The 20,340-nt window shown below is 43.0% G+C and overlaps 1 long non-coding RNA gene across 1 annotated transcript in view; it reads right to left on the reverse strand.

Moving 5' to 3' along the window:
• Positions 1-44: 44 nt before the first annotated feature.
• LOC123787710 (uncharacterized) overlaps positions 45-20,340 on the reverse strand; it is a 29,055-nt gene continuing 8,759 nt past the window's right edge. Inside the window, exons 2-3 of the long non-coding RNA XR_006778312.2 lie at positions 1,898-3,247; positions 45-1,033 (exon numbers count right to left, since the gene is read on the reverse strand). This is a non-coding gene — a long non-coding RNA (uncharacterized LOC123787710). The remainder of the gene's footprint in view (positions 1,034-1,897; positions 3,248-20,340) is intronic.

The following is a 20,340-nucleotide window of genomic DNA, read 5'->3' on the forward strand; positions in this document are numbered from 1 at the left end:
TTTTATTTATTTATTCGACAGAGATAGAGACAGCCAGCGAGAGAGGGAACACAAGCAGGGGGAGTGGGAGAGGAAGAAGCAGGCTCATAGCGGAGGAGCCTGATGTGGGGCTCGATCCCACAACGCCGGGATCACGCCCTGAGCCGAAGGCAGACGCTTAACCGCTGTGCCACCCAGGCGCCCCTGGGCTGGATTGTTTTTATCTTTTGTCATTTGAGACCGGCGAGCACGGCGAGCACATACAGCCCTTTTCATATTTGGTCGGAGACAGAACCTACCAGCAAACACTGTAGGAACCAGAAAGGCCAGATACTCACTTTCCCAGACCCCTTTGCAGCTGGGCGCAAGCACGTGAGTCTTGGACAGCCAGGCGTGCCAAGGAGGGCTCGGACACAGAGAAGGGGGACTGCGGTGGGTGCGCTTTGATGTGGGGCTCAAGCGAGTGTGCAGGTGGCTAGCAACGCTGCAGAAGCTTCCGGGGTCCAGCGCTGCTGGTGGACCAGGGCTGCCCTTGCAACGTGAGGGGCAGAGGCCGCGTTCTATACCGTGGGGTCTTGGACAGAGAGGGCTCTCTGGCTGCTCCTGGTTGCAGTTCAACACCTCTGCCACTGGGGTCTTTTGACACAGTGGATCCAATAATGCTCCACAAAATTGGGGTGATCCATGAGGCTGTGGCAAGCATGCCCCAGAAGGAGAGTCCCCGGGGTGGCCAAAGGAAGTGTTGAGGCTCAGCCCACTTCAGCGGGTAACAGTTCCTCTCTTGATAAATAGCCTCTGTGGGCTTCTTGGTCCCAACACAAACTAAACTGGGACACGGTGACTTCGTGGCTCAAGCCCCTTCATGAACCGAGGATTACCCGATCCACTTAGTTGGCCCAGGATCGCAGGAGCTCCACGCTCCTCACCTCCAAGTACCGCTGGGTGGAGCCTGGAAACTTCCTGAAGGCAGAAAGAAACCACAAAATGCCCTGGTGTGCCCTCTAGGTTGCCCTGTCTTGCCAAAAGCGTCTCTTTCCTCAGTCGGCTGCCCTGGCTTCAGGAAAGAAAAAGAGAAAAAAAACCCTTTGAGCTTGGATTACGTGGCCAGCTCTCCACAACGCACCCTCAGCAGGCAGCGGCGCTCTCTTAGGAGATCAACGGCAAGAATTCGAGAAGCAGACTGCCTGTGTCTGAATCCGGTTCTACGGTTCCTAGCTGCATGAATTTGGGCAAGTAATTGGACCTTCGTGTACCTCAGTTTCCTAATCTCTAAAAGAGAGAGAATTTAAAAAGTACCTACCCTCATAGGTTGTTTTGAAAATTAAATGACATTATGCACGTAAAGCTCTTCGAAGAGCACTGAGCGCGCACTAAGTGTTAGTGCGGAGCCGTTCTGGAGTCCTGGAGGCCTGCTGCAGAACCCACGACTGAACTGTACATTTAAAAATGGTCGAGGTGGTAAATTTTGTGTTATAGGTTCTTTACCACAATAAAAAAAAAGATGTTCTAAAACTTATGAAAACTGAAGTTTTTAGACATGGAATTTTGTTATCAAGATATTCACTTTCAAAGATAGAGAATTAGCGATTCTTTTCTTAACTTGCGGAAAATTCATAAACGCCTCTTTCTTTAACAAAAACATAACAATGCTTTCTGAGAGGTAGTCCTGGAAACGAGTGGGGGAGGAACATCCCACAATGGGTAAAATTTCAAGGAGAATGTGTCACTGGTTCTGTTGGGAGAAGACGTGGTCTGAGGAGCTCTACTGACTCAGGGGCAAGACCAGTCTTTGGCCAGTGGACGGATTTGGATAGAACAAAATCAGAGGACTGGGGACAGGGGTTTAGGAAGGTTTCTACATAGGCCTCACAGGAAGGCCCCAGAATATAAGAATATTTGTGTCGCTATGGCTACTCACCATCATAAATAAGATCTCCTCCCTGGAGGCTGCTTCTGGTGGTCAGTAGGTGAGGTGAACCTGCTTTGGGGATGGCATTCCATTTCCTCCGCAGACAGTCCATGAACGAAGTGGCTGCAGCAGCAAGAACATGGGCCTCACGTGGCCTTCACAGGATGGACTGCCCCTTACAGTGTCTGACCCAGCGGGGGCTATTGCGGACGGTCCACTCGACCTTCAAAAGCTCCCAAACCAGCCCACCACCTTGTGAGGGATGCTTACTTATGTTGGGTCTCTTCAACAAGGAGGGGACAGAAATTTGTTCTCTCTGGAAAGCAATTTCAGAGTGGGATTGATTTTCCCTGCTCCGATACATTTACCATCACCACCATCTGTGGACATCCTGGACGCCCTGTACGTTCCCTTGGTGGCCCTAATCAACTCATCTAATCTTCACGGCAGCCATATTTAGCTCCATTTTACAGATAAGGAAACTGAGTCACAGAGAAGTTCCACAAATTGCTCCAAGTCAACAGCAGGCAAGTGAGTGGTGAGGCCTGCCCTTGAATCCAGATGTTTGGTCCAGAGCCCGTGGTTTAACCACCACCCAGACTCATGAGAGTCATGCATCTTATGTGCCCCATCCCTCAGAAGCACTTGGCCTGACAGAGGACTCCTTTATGGCAAAACCTTGTAAGAATGGAGTGTCGCCCACAGAGAGCAATATATGTTCGCAACCAGCAAGCATTCTGTGGCACCATTTCCCTTTCAGCCAGAATACACGATGGGCCCAGAAACTGAGAGAAAGGTGGGAGTTATGACCCATTGACAACAATTTTGCTTGCAGACCCATGACTCCGGGCTCTGGTGGTGTAGAGGTCTGGTATCCCAAGGAGATTTGATTCTGCAAGGAGGAGACACCAGTAGTTCCATTGAACTGGGCCTTGACACAGTGACCTCGCTATTTCGGGCTTTTGAGGCCATCGAGCAAATAGGCAGAAAAGGGGGACAAGATGTTCACTAGGGTGATTGATCTTGATGATTTAGAGAAAATAAGCTTGCTGTCACACAACAGGGTCACAGAGGGAGTTGGGTGCAAGCCAGGGGCACTGAGAGGTACATTATACCACCATGTCTAATGGCGCGAGTCAGCAGAAGACTGCAGCAGCAGAAGCCTGGTAACCGAGAGTTCAGAACCCTGCGGGAGTGAAGGCCTAGGTCGCTCCGTAGGGAAAGAATCCCGACCATCTTGAGTCTTGGCTGTAGAGCATAGTGATTCAGAGGCTGAGCTCTGGTTCCAACCGACCTGGACCCAACTCCAAGCGCTCACACATGCTGGCTGTGCACCGGTCTCTGCTTTAGTTTCCACACCTGTAAAACAGGGATAATAATAGTTCATACCTCAAGTGTTATTTTAAGAACTGAGTAATGCTTTTAAAGCACTTAGGACAGGCTCTGGCATGCAGTAAATACTCTAAATGTTAGCTGTTATTAAGGCGAAAGAATGAGAAGCAACAGGGCGAAGGTCATAAATACCAGCAACAGCCTCACGGTCAGTTGGGAAAACGAGAACAGTACACACAAGAACTTGAACAGGAATGTTTATACTGTTTTACTTGTAATGGCCGCAAATAGAAGAAACAAAGCACATGCCTTTCCGCGTGGGCCTGGTGAAACACACCGCGGTACACCCATGCCACGGCGAGTTTACTCAGCAACGAAAGGGAATGAACTATTGCACAAAGAAAACCATCAACACAATGAAAAGGCAACCTATGGAATAAGAGAGAATGTTTGCAAATCATCTGTGTGATGAGGGGTTAATATCCAAAATATATAAAGAACTCATACAACTCAATAGCAAAGAAACCCCAAACAATCCGATTAAAAAATGGGCAGGGGACGTAAGTAGACATTTTTCCAAAGAAGACACACAGAAAGCCAACAGGCACGTGAAAGGTGCTCAACATCACTCATCATCAGGGAAATGCAGATCAAACCACAATGAGATGTCACCTCACACCTGTCAGAATGGCTATTACCAAAAAGACGAAAAATAACAAGTGTTGGCAAGGAATGTACACTGGTGGATGCAGTATGGAAAACAGGACGGAGTTTCCTTAAAAATTTAAAAATAGAACTGCCCTATGATCCAGCAATTCCATGTCTGGGTTTTTTTTTTTTTTTAAGATTTTATTTATCTGACAGAGACAGCCAGCGAGAGAGGGAACACAAGCAGGGGGAGTGGGAGAGGAAGAAGCAGGCTCCCAGCGGAGGAGCCTGATGTGGGGCTTGATCCCATAACGCCGGAATCACGCCCTGAGCTGAAGGCAGACGCTTAACGACTGCGCCCCCCAGGCGCCCCCCATGTCTGGATATTTATCCAAAGAAAACGAAAACACTAACTTGAAAAGATACACACACTCCTATGTTTATTGCAGCATTATTTACAATAGCCAAGGCATGGAAGCAACCTAAGTGTCCCTCAGAGGAGGAATGGGTAAATAAGATGTACTGTGTGTCCACACACACTGCAATACGGTTCAGCCATAAAAAGAAGGAAATCTGCTCACTTGCCGCAACATGGATGGACCTTGAGGGTGTTATGTTTTTTAAAAATTCATTTAAATTCAGTTATTTAACATAGAGTGTACCATTAGTTTCAGATGTAGAGTTCAATGATTCATCAGTCTTCTAGAATACCCCATGCTCATTACATTCCATGCCCTCCTTAATGTCCGTCACTCCGTTACCCATCCCCCCACCCCCCTTCCCCTCCAGCAACCCTCAATTTGTTTCCTATGGTTAAGAGTCTCTCATGGTTTTTCTCCCTCTCTGACAGCTTCGCATTCAGTTTTCCCTCCCTTCCCCTATGATCCTCTGCACTATTTCTTATATTCCACATGAGTGAAACCGTAAGATAATTGTCTTTCTCTGATTGACTTATTTCACTCAGCATAATCCCCTCCAGTTCCATCCATGTCATTGCAAATGGCAAGAGTTCATTTTTTTTTATGCCTGAGTAATGTTCCATTGTGTGTATAAACCACATCTTCTTTATCCATTCATCTATCAATGGACATCTAGGCTCTTTCCATAGTTTGGTTAATGTGGACATTGTTGCTATAAACATTGGGGTTCAGGTGCCCCTTCAGATCACTGCATTTGTATCTTTGGGGAGAATACCTACAAGTGCAATTGCTGGGTCATGGGGTAGCTCCCCATTGTTTCCAGAGTGGCTGCATCAGCTTGCAGTCCCACCAACAGTGTAAGAGGGTTCCCCTTTCTCTGCGTCCTCATTGAAGGCATTATGTTTAGTGAAATAAGTCAGATAGAGAAAGACAAATCTCACCTATACGTGAAATTAAAAGAAACAACTCATAGAACAGAGAACAGATTGATAGTTGCCAGAGGGGAGAAGTGTGGAGGGCGGGGAAAATCAGTGCAGGGGGTCAATAGGTATAAATTTCCAGTTATAAAGTAAATAAGTCGTAGGGATGTAAGGCACAGCATGGCGATCACAGATAACAACACTGTATTGCATATTTAAAAGTAGCTAAGACAATAGATTAGAAGTTCTCATCACAATGAAGAAACTTTGGTGGTGATGACGTTAACTAGACTTATTGTAGTGGCCATTGCAAATACCAAATCATCATGCTGTACACCTGAAACTAATACAATGTCATATGTCAATTATATCTCAATTTTTAAAAAATGAACTATTATTTACACGTGACAACCTGGATGATTCTCCAGAGATGCTGAGTGAACAAAGCCTATCACAAAAGTCTACATACTGTATGATTCAATTCACGTAACTTTCTTGAGGTGGTAAAACTACAGAAGTGGACTTACCGGGACTTCAGGTGGGGCTGAGGGCGGGGGGGAAAGTGGGTGTGGCTGTAAAACTTCGACATGGGGGAAACTTGTGGTCACATAAATGCTCTGTATTTTGACTGTATCAGTGATTTCCTCATTGTGAAATTGTACTATTTTTTGCAAGATGTTACCATCGGGAGACATTGGGTAGAGTACCCAGGATCTTTCAGTATTTTATTTTTTCTTACAACTGCAAGTGAATCTATAATTATCTCCAAATAAGAAGTTTAATTGAAAATTTGGCCCCGGGCGCCTGGGTGGCTCAGATCATGATCCCCAGGTCCTGGGATGGAGCCCCACATCAGGCTCCCTGTCAGCAGGGAGTCTGCTGCTCCTTCTCCCTCTGCCCCTCCCCCCACTCATGCTTTCTCTCCCTCTCCCTCTCTCTCCCTCTCTCAAATAAATGAAATCTTATAAAAAAAGTGAGACCAGTAAAACAAAACAAAAACAAAAAACAAGAACTGTAGCTTCTACTCATATGTCCTTTCTTACGTTGTGTGTGTGTGTTTTTAATTTGAAATCTTTGCCAATTTTGTGGTGTAAATACTTCTGATTTCAAGCTACCAATGAGCCATCACTAAACATGGAGAATGGGCACAACTACTCTTCATGAGCTAGTGCAGGCCGGCAAAACCTTTTTGCCCTATTAGTTTGACAAAAGTTGGGAAGGTTGATAATATCCTGTATTGGAGAGGTGTGAGAGGCTGACACTCATGCATCGTTGATGGGGAGGTTCACTGAAATGTCTTTTTTTTTTTTTAAGATTTTATTTATTTATTCGACAGAGATAGAGACAGCCAGCGAGAGAGGGAAACAAGCAGGGGGAGTGGGAGAGGAAGAAGCAGGCTCCCAGCGGAGGAGCCTGATATGGGGCTCGATCCCATAATGCCGGGATCACGCCCTGAGCCTAAGGCAGACGCCTAACCGCTGTGCCACCCAGGCGCCCCCACTGAAGTGTCTTTAGAAAAATTAAATTAAATTATTTTTGTTGAAGTATAGTTGGCACACAATGTTACATAGTTTCAAGTGTACAACACAGTGACTCAACAAGCTTATGAATTATGCCGAGCTCAAAATGACGTGTTTGGACGGCAATGCTGTATCTTTCAAAATGTTAGACGTCAGGATTTTGACCCCAAATTCAATTTTATGGAAATAGTTGAACAAGTACATAAAAGACAAAAAAAAGCAGTCCAGTGCAGCATTATTTACAATAGTGAAAACAGTAGACATTTTTTTTTTTAAGATTTAATTTATTTATTTGAGAGAGTGAGTGAACGAGAGAGCACAAGCAGGGGCTGGGGCAGAGGGAGAGGGAGAAGCAGGCTCCTCACTAGAGGGACCCCATGCAAGACTTGATTCTGGGACCCTGGGATCATGACCTGAGCCGAAGGCAGACTCTTAACCAACTGAGCCACCCAGGTGCCCCAGAAACAGTAGACATTTCATTAAGAGAATGGTTAAATAATTTGGGGTATATCTGTGCTGTGGAATATAAAGCAAGCAGACCATACATACTGGTACAGGACAGTCAAGATATTTGAGCAAAAAGCAGGCTGCCAACTGCCAAACTGTGTGTATAACATGATTGTATTTTCGAAAGAACAAAAAACAAAACCCTCTTTGTTTGCCTGTAGATAAAAACAGTCTGGAAAGACATGATAAAATGTAAAGGAAAAGAGTGAAATTAGATAGTATTTACTTTGCATATGTATTTGTATATACTTTGTATGTAGCATTTTATTATTGGTGGTGTTGTTATTTACAGTAAACAGGTACTGTTTATATACTTTCTAAAACTCATTTCTGGGCCCAAGTGGGCCTGAAGAGGGACTATTTCATAAAGTTCAGAGAGTATTATCTCAAGGCCAGGGATCCTAAAAGAGAGGGTGACATGGAAGAGAGCAGTCACTGAAAAAAAGCCTGTTAATTAGATCACAAATGGTCTTAGAATGGAAATAGTAAGGCATCAAAAAAGATTAATGTGTCTGTAGAAACAAGTTCTCTGATGTAGGATTTTTGAAGGGCTTGTCCCAAACATGAAGGGAGGAGGGCTGAAGCTCTCCCCTTTGCCCTCCAATATCTTTGTTTCCTCTCAGGTCACTTTTATTTATTTATTTTAGAGGGGTGGGAGGGGCAGATGGAGAGACAGAATCCCAAGCAGGCTCCATGCCCAGGGTGGAGCCCAACGTGGGGCTCGATTTCACAACCGTAAGATCAGGACCTGAGCCGAAAGCAAGTGTCGAAGGCCTAACCGAGTGCCGCAGGCGCCCCAGATCACTTTTATTTTATTTTATTTATTTAGTTTTCCTCTCAGATCACTTTTAAAACAGCTTTATTGAGATATGATTCACATACCATAAAATTCACCCATTTAAAGGGTACAGTTCAGTGGTTTTTAGTATATTCAAATCTCAAAAACAAAAAACAAAAAACAACCCTAGTATTCATTAGGGGCCACTTTCCATTTCCCACCCCCAGCCCTAGGCAACCACTAATCTATGCGTTTGCCTTTTCTGGACATTTCATATAATGGAATCAGACAATATGTGGCTCTTTGGTGTCTGGCTTACGTCACTTAGCATGATATTTTCAAAATCTACCCGTGTCGTAGCACGTATCATACTTCATCCCATTTCATGGCCAAACCATAATCCATTTTATGGATATATCACAATTTGTTTATCCCTTCATCAGTTGATTGCTATATGGGTTGTTTCCATTTTTTGTACTACGAACGTGTGTGTCCCAGTTTTCCTGTGACGTCTGTTCTCATTTCTCTTGGGTATATGCTAGGAGTAGTGAGAGAACTTTTTCTGTTTGATTAAAGAGGAGGATTTCTTTCTTGTCTATGTTGGAGGATTTCCTCAAATATCTAGTGATCCCTGGTGATCCTGTTTCTCTCTAAATCTGAATTTTCAGCACCCCCGCCTCAGCCCAGGTTTTCGAGGTACCCAATGCCTCCAAATCCTAAGATTTTTCAAGATGACAAGGTGCGAAGACATCTTTACCATCCTAAAACCAAAAGACTCATGAATACATTAAAAATTAACTAGACAAACAATTATTACATCCATTCTTTTTTATTATTTATTTTAAAAAATATTTTATTTATTTATTTGAGTGAGAGAGTGAAAAAGTGGGGGAGGGAGGGACGGAGGGAGAGGGAGAAGCAGACTCCCTGCTGAACAAGGAGCCCAACTCAGGGCTCTGATGTAGGGCTCGATCCCAGGACCTCAGGATCTGACCTGAGCTGCAGGCAGATGCTTAACTGACTGAGCCACCCAGCCACCCCTATATTCATTCTTAAAAAAATAAATAAAATAAATAAAACTAAAATTCCATTATAACTTCTCCCAACCCCAACTCCCTCTCAGGGACCAAGTTATTCCCCTCACCCCAGCAAAAAGCATACTTCCTGTTTTAATTTCATTTCAATTGGCAGATTTTCTTGATTTTTTATTGTTAGGTAATTTTTCAGAGGTTCCTTGAATCTTCCCTAAGTAAGATTACATAAAACTCACTTTCAACCACCATCATGAGTCCATTAGCCTTATATTAATATATGCATTATTTGGTGCATTTAAATTATTAGGAATGGTATTGTATCATTTGTATCATTCTGAGGTTTGCCCTTTTCACTCAACAATGTGTTACATGTTAGGTTTTTTTTTCTTTTTAGCTTCCTTGTAGTATTCTTTTGTAATAATATATTGCATTTTATTTATTCATTCCCCTTTTGGTGGGCATTTAGACTGTTTCTAATTTTTTGCACTTGCAAATACTACTCAAACGAACATTCTTTTTTTTTTTTTTTTTTTTTTTTTTTAAAGATTTTATTTATTTATTTGACAGAGATAGAGACAGCCAGCGAGAGAGGGAACACAAGCAGGGGGAGTGGGAGAGGAAGAAGCAGGCTCATAGCGGAGGAGCCCGATGTGGGGCCCGACCCTGGAACGCCGGGATCACGCCCTGAGCCGAAGGCAGACGCTTTAACCGCTGTGCCACCCAGGCGCCCCCTCAAACGAACATTCTTAAACCTGTTTTCTTGAGCATACGTGTGGGTGTCTCTCGCTCATAGATGCATTGGGTCCTTCAGCATGTATATTTCTCAATTTTATCAGATGCTGTCGAATCATTTTCAAAGTGCCTGTTTCAGTGTATACTCCCATCAGCAGTCTTTATTTTATTTTATTTTTTAAAGATTTTATTTATTTATTCGACAGAGATAGAGACAGCCAGCGAGAGAGGGAACACAAGCAGGGGGAGTGGGAGAGGAAGAAGCAGGCTCATAGCGGAGGAGCCTGATGTGGGGCTCGATCCCATAACGCTGGGATCACACCCTGAGCTGAAGGCAGACGCCCAACCGCTGTGCCACCCAGGCGCCCCTCCCATCAGCAGTCTTTAAAAGTTTCTTTCCCCAAATCTCCAATAATTGATTTTGCCAAATAACTAATTTTTGATCATATTATTGGTGAAAAATGTATCTCAGTGTTTGACTTGCATTTTGTGTTCATTAGCGAAGCATCTTTTCAATTTTATTGATCGTGTGGATTTCTTTCTTATACCTTGTTGTCTATATTATTGGCTCATTTTCTTAGGATTGGTTATGTTTTTCTTATAGATATGTAAAAGTGTTCTGAATTTTAGTCCATTAGAGATAATGTATTTGTTTCTCTGTCAGTTATAACTTTACTTTTTTTTTTTTTTTTTGAGAGGGAGAGAGGGGGGAGGAGGGGCAGAGGAAGAGAGAGAATCTTTTTTTTTTTAAAGATTTTATTTATTTATTTGACAGAGAGAGAGACAGCCAGCGAGAGAGGGAACACAAGCAGGGGGAGTGGGAGAGGAAGAAGCAGGCTCATAGCGGAGGAGCCTGATGTGGGGCTCGATCCCATAACGCCGGGATCACACCCTGAGCTGAAGGCAGACGCTTAACCGCTGTGCCACCCAGGCGCCCCAGAAGAGAGAGAATCTTTTTTTTTTTTTTTTAAAGATTTTATTTATTTATTCGACAGAGATAGAGACAGCCAGCGAGAGAGGGAACACAAGCAGGGGGAGTGGGAGAGGAAGAAGCAGGCTCATAGCAGAGGAGCCTGATGTGGGACTCGATCCCATAACGCTGGGACCACGCCCTGAGCCGAAGGCAGACGCTTAACCGCTGTGCCACCCAGGCGCCCCCAGAAGAGAGAGAATCTTAAGCAGGCTCCATCACTCCATCTCGCAATCCTGAGATCATGCATGACCTGAGCTGAAATCACGAATCAGATGCTTAACTGACTGAGCCACCCAGGTGCCCCATAATTTTACTTGGTAATGGTATCTTGGACCATAACATTTTAAAAAATTTTGATGTTATCAAATATATCAATCATTTCCTTTGTGGTTTGAATCATGTTTTAGGAATGTACTTAATATTGTAAAAATAATAATTCTCCCAAATTTTATATATTTTTATGTATTATATATATATATATATATATATATATATATATATATATATATATATATATAATGTAATTTCAATTAGAATCCCAATACAGTTTCATGGGGTTTTTAAAAAAGATTTTATTTATGTATTTACTTTAGAGAGAGAGAGAGCACAAATAGGGAGAGGGAGAGAATCTCATGCTCAACACGGGGCTTGATCCCACAACCCTGAGATCACCTAAGCAGAAACCAAGATGCGGACGCTCAACCGACTGAGCCACTCAGGTGACCCCAATTTGGTGTTTTTTTTTAATTGGATAAAATGATCCTAAAGGAAGAATAAATACCCAGGAAGACAGACAACAGATTAATATCCACATTATATGAAAAGCTCTTATAAATTAAGGAAAAGACATGCAATCTAATAGAAGAATGGTCAGACAATATGAAGAGACAATGCGGAGAACATTCTCTGCCAAGAAATATGAAAAGATGCTCATATTCACAGATAGTCCAGGAAACACAACCTCAAGACGAGATGCCTCCCTCCACCTTGTCAGGTAGGCGAAATATGGGAAAGAGTTACTACAGCTGTTGCTGGCAGGGATATGGGGAAGGGATACTTTCACCTTCAACTTTTTTTTTTTTTTTAAGATTTTTTTTTTTTTTAATGTGACAGAGAGACAGCCAGCGAGAGAGGGAACACAAGCAGGGGGAGTGGGAGAGGAAGAAGCAGGCTCCCAGCAGAGGAGCCTGATGTGGGGCTCGATCCCACAACGCCAGGATCACGCCCTGAGCCGAAGGCAGACACCCAACGACTGCGCCACCCAGGCGCCCCTCACCTTCAACTTTTAATAAGAAGTAATGAACTGATTTATATACTGAAAAAAGCCTTCTGTCTCTATTCTACACCTCTCATTACATGATTTTGTCTCGATTTATGGTTTACTTTAATTTTAATTCAGACTCAATGTATGAGTTCACATATAATTCTGTTCCTCATAATTTTTATGCTTATCTGAACAGCATTCTATATTTCAATTATGTTTTAATAGTATGTCCATTTAGTCTTTTGGATTTTCTATATGGGCAATCATACTGCCTAGACACGTTTTTTTCTTCTTCTTTCTCAATTCCTGTGTCTCATTTCTTTTTCCTCCCTCCCTCTGTTCCTTCCTCTTACCCCTTCTTTCCTCCCTCCCTCCCTTCTTTCCTTCCTTCCTTCCTTCCTTCCTTCCCTCCATTTGTTTTATTTATGAGGCAAGGATTGCCAGTCCATCAGATGCAGTGATAATGGTCTTCTTCATTTTGTTCTTTACTTTAATGGGATTATGGGACATCAGCTAAAGTTTTACCACTAACTAATGCCTATTGTAGGATTTTTGGTGGCTATCCTTTGTCAGGTTAAAGAAATTCCCCTCTCTGCCTTCTTCATTAAAAGCTTTCTATATTCTTTTCATGGATGGGTATTAAATATTATCAAAATCTCTTCCTGCTTCCATTTAAATAATTATATATTCTCTCTTCTTTAATCTGGTGAGTTACATCAATAAATTTCCTAATGGTGAATTAACCTTGAAGTCTTGAGATAAACCCTACTTAGTCATGTTGTATTATTTAATACACTCTTGGATTCAATCTGCTAATATTTTATTTTTTTGCAAATATGTTTAAAAAGCCTAAACTTTTCTTATACTCTCCTTGCTTCAAGTCCCAGTGACCTTTGCCTAGAGATATAAGATTTGACTCTAATCTACTCTATTCACTCAATGTATTGACAATGACTCTCAAGTGAAATTTTGGCAGGAAGCACGTGACAGTTACCCTTTTCACCTTCAATCTCTTTCTGTTTGATTTAGGAAGGATTAGGTAAAAATCTGAATACTCATAATCAGACAGGGTTTGTTGGCCTGGGAGGAGTGTGGGGCTTGAGCATGAGACGTCCTCTACCCTTTCTAGAACCTGGGAGTACACAGTTTAGCAAATGCTTAAAGGCTGGCTGTAAGCGTAGTGAGAACCCAGCCATTTTGGGTTGCTGCCTCGGCATTTCACAATATGACAACCCTGCTCACACGCAGAGTCTGGGCGCTTAGATAAGGACCTGAGTTTAGGGTTCCACCCCAAGTTCCCCCGGTGCTTTTCCTGGATCACCTTTATTTATTTATTTATTTACTTATTTATTTATACATATTATGTTGTGGTTTTTTTCAAAGAAAGGGTGGGGGGAGGGGCAGGGGAAGAGGGAGGGAGAGAATCTTAAGCAGGCTCTGTGCCCAGCGCAGAGCCCACTGCAGGACTGCAGGGCTTGATCTCACGACCCCAAGATTATGACCTGAGCCAGAATCAAGAGTCGGATGCTTAACCGACTGAGCCACCCATATGCCCCCAGGGCACCTTTTAAAATAACCATTTAGGGGCGCCTGGGTGGCACAGCGGTTAAGCGTCTGCCTTCGGCTCAGGGCGTGATCCCGGCATTATGGGATCGAGCCCCACATCAGGCTCCTCCGCTATGAGCCTGCTTCTTCCTCTCTCCCTGCTTGTGTTCCCTCTCTCGCTGGCTGTCTCTATCTCTGTCAAATAAATAAATAAAATCTTAAAAAAATAAAATAAAATAAAATAACCATTTAGCAGTGAACCCCCGAAAAGTTAGGGGCCTCTGCTCCAACCACTTTATAAGCAATAGGTGCTTGCTACCTTGCTTCCTACCTCCTGTTCACTGATGACCTGGGACAGAGGACTGCCCTTCCCCTAGCTTATAATAATCCTTGTGACTTTAATTGCTTTGTGTGTATGTACCGATAACGTGTCTTCCATCAAAACGACCCTGGGGTCTTCTCTTCCCCAGGGTACGAGCTTGAATGTTGAGGAAGCTGCCTGCCCGCCCCATGAGGGTGTTTTGTGCCCTCTCATTCAGCAGGTCATAAGCTGCACTTTCTTAATTTAATACACCAGCTACAGCCCCTCCACACACAGAGGGGCAGAGGGAGTAGGGATGGACGTGTAAACCGTTGGTTTTCTTCCGGGCACTCCTGGCTCTGAGTTTTCACCGCACGAGAGGCACTCAGACTAGGATGGGTCAGGCCATGAGGTTCAGGCGAGAGCACGTGTTGTGACCTTTACTTGTTCTCGGAACCTTAGGCCTCCAACCGGTTGCTGCTACTATGAAGAAACACTTATTTACATTTATCTTTTATCGGCCACTCTATTAAATCCTCTAAGAATTCTTACAGTTTTTAGTCTCTTGGGATTTCTAGAAGTACAATCAGATCTGCAAGTATAAATGATTTTCTTCCATCTTTTCAAATATTTATGCCACTTTTTCCACTTTCTTATCTTATCCCTTCAGCTGCAAGCTCCGTGAAGGCAAGGGTTTCATTCACTGCTTTATATAGACCACTGTGCATAAAACACTTCATAGTGAATACTCAACATTTATTGAAATAATGGATAAATCAGATGAAATCTTCAAAATAATGTTGAATATTTATGGTAACTGCAAGCTTCCCTGTGTAGTTCCTGATCTGAATACTTCAGCAATTAGTATGTTTGTTGTTGGCTTTTGGCAAATAAGAATTACTACGTTTAGGACTTCTCTTTATATTCCTATTTTGCAAACACTCTTACTAGGAATGGCTGCTGATTTGCAGAAAGTGCTTCTGTGGGGGACATCTACTGATACCATCATATGGGCTCTCTCTCCCTTTACTTATACAATGAATTATGTTGAAAAATTAGTAATAATTTAAAGTCCACAATCTATATGAGGAAAAAGATGAACAATTACTTTAAAGATCAATACATTACTGTATGGAAAGGTAAACCTATTTCTAGATGGGAAAATTTAATATAAAAATGCCGATCTTTCTCAAATTAGTAAGTAATTATTTTCCGTTAAGAATCCCAATGGATGGGGTGCCTGGGTGGCTCAGTCGGTTAAGCGTCTGCCTTCTGCTCAGGTCATGATCCCGGGGTCCTGGGATCAAGCCCCACATCAGGCTCCCTGCTCAGCAGAGAGCCTGCTTCTCCCTCTCCCTCTGCCTGCCACTCCCCCTGCTTCTGCTCTCTCTCTCTGTGTCAAATAAATAAATAAATAAATAAAATCTTTAAAAAAATAAGCAAAATAAAGTATTAAGTCTATGAAGAAGTAGTTCATAGAATAAGAGATTTGAATATAACATTCTTCATCAGCATAACGGAAATTAAAAGGACAAAGAGAGATTTTTCACTATCAGATTGGCAAAAATTTAAAGACTGGTAATATCCAATGGTTTTAAGGGTGGGGGGATATCAGGCACATTCTAATTACACACTACTTGTGAGGGTAAACGTTTGATACACTCTGTAATTCGTTGGTTTGGGCTGCCCTAACAATGTGCCCTAACACAGACTGGGTGACTGAAACTATAGAAATTTATTTTCTCACAGTACTGCAGGCTGGAAGTCTAAGGCCAAGGTGCCACCAGCAAGGCTGGTTTTGGGCAACGCCCCTATTCCTGGCTTACAGATGGCTGTCTTCTTGCTATATCCTTACATGGCCTTTCGCCTGTGCATGTGGGGGGAGAGAGAGAGAATGTATAACATCTCTGGTGTCTCTGCCTCTTCCCATAAAGAAAGACACCGGTACTATAGGATTAGGGCCCCACTCACACGACCTCATTTAACCTTCACTGCCTTCTTAAAGGCCTTATCTCTAAATGCTGTCACATTGAGGATTGGAGCTTTGACATGCCAATTTTGGTGGAGGGGCGATCACAATTCAGTCCATAACACTTTTGAAAATAATCCACCGACATCTATTAACATTAAAAATGTGCTTATTCACAATAGCCAACAGGTGGAAACAACTCAAATACCAATCAACAGATGAACGAGTAAACAAAATGTGGTGTGTACATACCATGGAAGATTATTCAGCCTTAACAAGTAATGAAATTCTGACAATTGCTTCGACATGGATGAACATTGAAAATACTGTGCTAAGTGAAATAAGCCAGAAAGAAAAAGACAAATAGTGTATGGTGCCACTTACTATGAGGTATCTAGGGTAGGTACATTCATAGAGGCGGAAAGTAGAATAGAGGTTACCAGGGCCTGAGGGGCATGCGGAGTGGCGATTATTTGTTCGGGGTAATGAAAAAGTTCTGGGCATGGAGAGTGGTGATGGTTGCACGACAGTGTGAACGCACTTAATGCCACTGGACTGTACGTTTAAAATGGTTACTGTGGTAAAATTTTATGCTACTTGTATTTTATTATAATAAAAGATACAAAAACAAATTTAAATATGCACTCCTATTTATATGATGAATACCACACAGGAAAGAAAAATCCCTACTCTTACACAACAGAGAGGCATCTCCAAGACATGGCTGAGCAAAAGCCAGGCACAGAGAGTACTGCCTCATTTGTTCATTTGAAGTTCAAGAACAGACAGACAGGCCTGTGTTGACAGACGTCAGGATAGTGGTTTGCTCTCGGGGGAGGATTATTGACTTGGAAAGGGTATAAGGGAGGTTTCTGGGGAGAGATTTATATCTTAATCTGAATAGTGGTTACATGGATATATACATATATACATTTTAATTGAGGATTTATGTACTATCTGTATGCCATCCATAAAGAAGTAATAAAGGTACGGATCTTTTGACTCAGTCTACAGAAACAAACGCATCGCTATGTAACAATAAAAATTTAAAAATTTATTGCAGCAGGGGCACCTGGGTGGCTCAGTCGTTAAGCGTCTGCCTTCGGCTCAGGGCGTGATCCTGGAGTTCCGGGATCGAGCCCCATGTCGGGCTCTTGCGCTAGGAGCCTGCTTCTTTCTCTCCTACTCCACCTGCTTGCGTTCCCTCTCTCACTGGCTGTCTCTGTCAACTAAATAAATAAAATCCTTAAAAAAAAAAAAAGAATTTATTGCAGCAATTTATGGGGTGCCTGGATGGCTCAGTCGGTTAAGCGTCTGACTCTTGATTTCAGCTCAGGTCATGATCTCAGGGTCATGGGATTGAGCCCTGCGTCAGCTCGCAGAGTCTGCTTGGGATTCTCTCTTTCCCTCGCCCTCTGCCCCTCCCTCCTTGACTTTTACAAGAAGGGCATGCATTCAGGCATGTGTGTGTGTTGGGGCAGGGTGGGGGGCGTGCAGGTCCTAGCAAGAACAGAAGCTGGAAAAGGAGCAAAGGGAAAAAAAATGGCTTTTTTCATGGGGTCCCTTTGAGAAAGGAAAACCGAAGAGATCCGATAAAAAAAAAGCCATTTTTTTTCCTTCGCTCCTCACCCGCACCCCACTCTACACGTGCCTTTTAATGCAGATGGCACATGTCTTCCCGGTAAGGGACAAAGAGATAATGTTTTCTTCGGAGTCTTCGGCACAATAGATAACATCTAAGGAGTGACTGGGCGGGGTCGTCACCAACAGTCTCCAAGACCACAGTGACTCTAAACACCTTGACCCCAAGACCCCTGGCTTCGGGGAATGAGGACAGCTAGTCACTGGTCCTGCTCTGACCGGTTCCCAGACGCCTAAGAGGACATGAGCACCAAACCACAATCACCAATAAAAACCTCAGACCCGAAGCAAGACGATAATCCTTCTCTTTTCCTTTCCAAGTCTCCCAGGCACTGTGTCTGTATCTCCTCCTCTCTCCATATACATATATGTTTCAATAAGCTCAGCTTTCACTTCCTGCCGGCTCGCGTTTGATTTCCACCCTGTGTGAAGCCAAGGATCGTCCTGGCTAGTCCCGTGCTACCTCCTCTCTGGGCCCTGGGACGCAGCCTGTCTGCGTCACCTTCAGTCTCCCTGTCTCAAAACCACCGCTAGCTAAATGACCTGTGAGGTGTTGGTTATCCGTGCGGGAGACGGCGCACAAAACAAGGCATCAGACACACCTGAGAACAGGAGCTCCCAAAAGAGCCAACAGGCATTCACTGGAAAGCACTGGGTAATCTGAAAACAGCCGTTGAAACAGAGAAGGGCTCTGCCCAATCCAATGGCTGAGAAGGCCAGGGGTCCCGGGTCTGAGGGGGCTAGAGTAGTCTAGATCTCAGGAACTCTCCAAGCTAGGCTCCCTTCTAGGACAGTGCTACACATTGTAGAGTAACTGCTGGAAGCAGAGAAAAAAGTAATCAGCACAGGGATAATAGAGCCAAAGGAAGAGACGTCTAGATAAAAGTGGAGGAGAGGAACCAGGCTACGAAATCTTAACACGCCGCCATGTTTTTGAAGCATTCCACAAAAACAACAGCAGAGGGAGCTCTGTGAAGTTAGCAAAGCTGTCCTGAACCACGACTCTAAAACTTGAGGAAAACAAATGTTTCCAAAAGAAATGAGCAGCAGAAAAGGCTCGAAGGCAAATCCCACACAAAGTTGTTTAAAGAGAACAGGGAGAATAATATCCCTACAGACAATGAAAGCATGCCAGACAGACATGCCCACAAGCAGAACAAACTAATTCACTGTTTCAAAACGTGCTGAAAGATACTGAGGCAATGGTGCAAGAAATAAAAGAACAACACAAGTCAGAATGTGAAAAAATCCAACTACGAGGTGATTAAATTCAGGAAAGAATTGGAAATAAAAGAAAAAATCTCAGAAATGAAGACTGTAAGCTAGAAGGAATATAAGACTGAATAAATACAACGGATAATGCCTCAAGAGAAATAGAATGTCAAAAAAAATTTTTAGGTTGAAAATAAAAGAAAAGATATCAGGGATTCAAGAGACAGTGACAAATGTCAAAGATAGGTAAAGAAGACCAGGGGCTCTACCACACAGATAACAGACTTAAGGAAGAAAATAAATACTAAAAGCTGTAAGTCAAGGGAAGAAATATTTTAAAAACCCTACATATGGAAACAACACACCACATATAAAAGATCAACGACTCAGAATGGCATAGGCACGTTCTAGTAAAATTACCGGACATTTTAGGAAAAAACTCATTTTGTCATCTTAGGCAAAAGGAGCAAGTGTCCTATAAAAGGGGGAAAATCATATTGTGATTAGGTCGTTTGACAAGAATGATCTAAGTCAGAAGAAAACAGAGAAACATTCACTCAAATATACTCAGGAAAAAACTGTGGGCCAAGGATTTTATGCCCAGGAAAACTGACTTGGGAGGTTTGAACAGTACGGACAACTGTTGCCATTGTGTCTTATTTCAACAAGTAAGAGAAAGTAGATTCCATGAGCGCTCCTGGAAGGATCTAGAAAAAAGCTTTAGGCAAACAAAATGACCAGAACAACATCAACATAAGGAGAGCTGGTTTAAGCCATATATATTATATGTATTATATATTAACTATAAATTACTTGTAGAATAAATGGAAGTTAGAAGGAAAAGAGTACGGTATAATGGCTACATGATCGATCTGGCCATGTGGATAGAGCACATCTATTAAAATGAGGGGGGAGAATGGGAAACAAATACAAAAAACGTTTTAATCGTTTTTAGAAATGATAGTGCTGGTGGTGGTAGTGATACTTTTATCCTGAGACTGACATACAATGTGGGGTAAAATAAAGGAATAACCTTGGGATATTTTAATTCTATAACCCCTAATGTCCTGGAGAAAACAGGGTCTCTTCTCATCGTGGACGAACAGAAATACAGATAACATGTAGACTAGGTTAAGTGAAAGGCCTGTAGCATTTTACCTGAAGTGGAAGGAGAAGCATCAGTGTAAATTCACGAGGCACTTTTGAGGAGGGAGCAGAAGGCAGACTGAGGACAAAGCACGAGCTACCACCCTGCAACCCCCCACCCCCCGCCAACTCCCCGGTGGGACCTGTGTGACATTCCTTGGACACTTCTGGCTGCCTTAAAACTAAGGGAAAGGAAAAACAAAAATGGTTAACTGATCAAGATCACAGTCTTGCAGGACATGAGTCTCCATCAGTTTACAAATGTCTTAATGATTCACACAGAAAAAACATTCGTACCAATAATCTAACTTCCCGAGACCCATAACTCAATTTCCTGGAGGCCTGACATTAAATTTCTTTATGACCTGCAGCCCATTGACGAATACTTGAGATAGAAAGTCCTTTTGGAAACCTTCCTCTTTCCTTACCTCCCCCAACTCCCAGGTATACAATCAGTCACCCCTCACACTTGTAATGCAGCCCTTTCTGCCACGGATCCTGTCCCCGTGCT

Source organism: Ursus americanus, chromosome 12 (genome assembly GCF_024610735.1).
Source record: "Ursus americanus isolate L20-20 chromosome 12, mUrsAme1.1.p, whole genome shotgun sequence".
NCBI lineage: Eukaryota > Metazoa > Chordata > Mammalia > Carnivora > Ursidae > Ursus > Ursus americanus.